We start from the raw sequence: 2257 nt of genomic DNA on the forward strand, positions 1-2257 counted from the left end.
AAAAATCGCCAAGTAGATAACTGACTAAAAGTTATATGACTGTAAGAAGATCCAGTTAAAGACATAAATTATAGTATATTGGTGGGGAGAAAGGTGAAGTGAATTCTCAATTCAAGGAACTAAGAATGATACAGTTAATAGCTACTAAAAATAACAACACTTAAAAAAGCAAGAGTAATAAAAAGCAAGAATTTGGAAAGGGTCTACCAGTAAAGTTTTTAAAATCTAGATTTTTCTTGTTCTCTCTGTTTCTCTTTATTTCTCAAAGAAGAAGGGAAAATAACACATTGTTGAAAGAGTGCTCTATGCTTTTGTGTATTATATTTTTTAAATGAATGTATTAAAGACTCAATTAAGGAAAAGCAATGAGGCAATTATCTACCACTGAATGTTATATCAATATAATTATTACAGTTGGAAGGTACTGAGTATCATAGTGGGGTTTGGATGGTATTATGATAGGACAAAGCCAGAAAATAAGACATGAGTGAACTCTGCCCTGTCAATGACCTCTCTTTCCTTTGGGGTTTTGAACTAAGGGAGCTGGACTCAATTAATATTTAGCTATATCAAGAGGCTTTAGAATCAAGACCTAAACCCACAGTTCTCAAGACTGCCTGCACATTAGAAGCACTTGGTGGAATTTCTGAAAAATTCCATAGCCCTGGTATCACCCCCACAGAATCTAATTTAATTGGTCTAGATTAGGGTTTCAGATTTGTTAACCTCTTAAAAGTACATGAGGTGGCTTTCATATGCAGTTAGCACTGAGTAGCGCTGGCCTAAACAGCCTTTCCATCTCACTTCTCTCTCTCACATACTCTCCTATGAATATGAGAAAGAGAAGGGAAGGGAAGAGAGACCAAGTCTCCAAAGCACTATATCTCTGACTGCCTATGGTAGGAAGCAAGGATGGCAGCTCCACCCCTGTGTTTTATAAGATTTAAAGACTCTTTTGACGGTGGGACACAGCAGAATGAGCCTGGGATAGATGAAAGGCAGAACCTTTGTTACTTATAGCTCCAAACAGGAGAAGGCTTCCAGGCAGGGCTATATGAAGGACTGCACTCAGGGCCAGGGGGAGAGCAATCTGGAGCTCTAGCGGCAGCTTTGTATGGCAAGCAGGGTGGGGTTATCATGTGTTTCCTATGGAGTGGCTAAAGTGAATAATTTCACAGGCTCCAGGGCATAGGATCTGTCCTACTTGGCCTTAGGGCAAGTGCATAGTGGTCCTAGACTGTGAAAGCCAATAAGGGAATTGGATGGGGTGTGGATTTAATCAGATGCTCATAAACCTGTATCCAGGGCTTTAAAACTTGGTCAAGACAACATTTCTTTAAAAACCTTATATTATACCTTTAGTGCTATCAAAGTGTTGCCTAGTTCGAAAGAAACAATAATCCTCCCCACCATTAAAATGTGTCTCCATAAGTCTACAACCATGCCACCCCGAACATGCTGATCTCGTCTGATCTCTGAAGCTAAGCAGGGTTGGGCCTGGTTATTACTTGGATGGGAGACCGCCTAGGAATACCAGATGCTGTAGGTGTTAAAAAAAAAAAAAATTATCTCCATGAATGTCCTAAGCTCTGACTGATCAGATTCACAGCTCTTTCATTCTTAGGAAAGAGTCAGATGGGAGTAGGGTGAGTGGTCAGAGCATGGAGAGGGACACGAAAGTACAGATCCCTAACAAAAAAGCACAGAGCATGCTCCCTTATCCAAAAGAGACCAGATGCATCATGGAATGCAGAAATGTTTTGATAACATTCCAGATGGAGCAACCCAAAATACATGAATATTTCTTCAGTGAAATATATTAATATTTATTTTAAGTATGATAAATAAAGATTACAAGTAGCCTTGTATCACTTCAGGTCAGGTTTACAGCTGAATGAGTTCAGGTCAGGTCAGATAATACTGCCAAGTGAATTATAAACAAAATTTTCTGTTTCCAGGCCTTATAAATTTCAAAACTTCAGATAAGAAATTACAGATATATATCTTAGCTATTATCTGAATCTACACTGTCACACTACAAATGATAAAAACGATTCCATAAAGGCTAAGAACGCCAAGATGATTTACTCATTTGATAATTATTTATTAAACACCCACCATGCATTGAGTACCATTAGAGTTACTAAGGATATGAAGACGGCCATGACAGTATCTGCCCTCAGGGGGAGTATCTTTTGGTAGAGAATGTTAACGTGTAAAATAATTCATGACAAAGCTTTTGCAGTGCTCTGTTCTG

At 38.6% G+C, this 2257-nt stretch overlaps 1 pseudogene; it reads left to right on the plus strand.

The window, feature by feature from the left end:
- The first annotated feature begins 1431 nt into the window (after nt 1–1431).
- Nucleotides 1432–1549, plus strand: LOC112480355 (annotated as a pseudogene).
- Nucleotides 1550–2257: the final 708 nt, after the last annotated feature.

The sequence above is a fragment of the Pteropus alecto genome, unplaced genomic scaffold (assembly GCF_000325575.1).
Source record: "Pteropus alecto unplaced genomic scaffold, ASM32557v1 scaffold103, whole genome shotgun sequence".
In the NCBI taxonomy this organism is placed as follows: domain Eukaryota; kingdom Metazoa; phylum Chordata; class Mammalia; order Chiroptera; family Pteropodidae; genus Pteropus; species Pteropus alecto.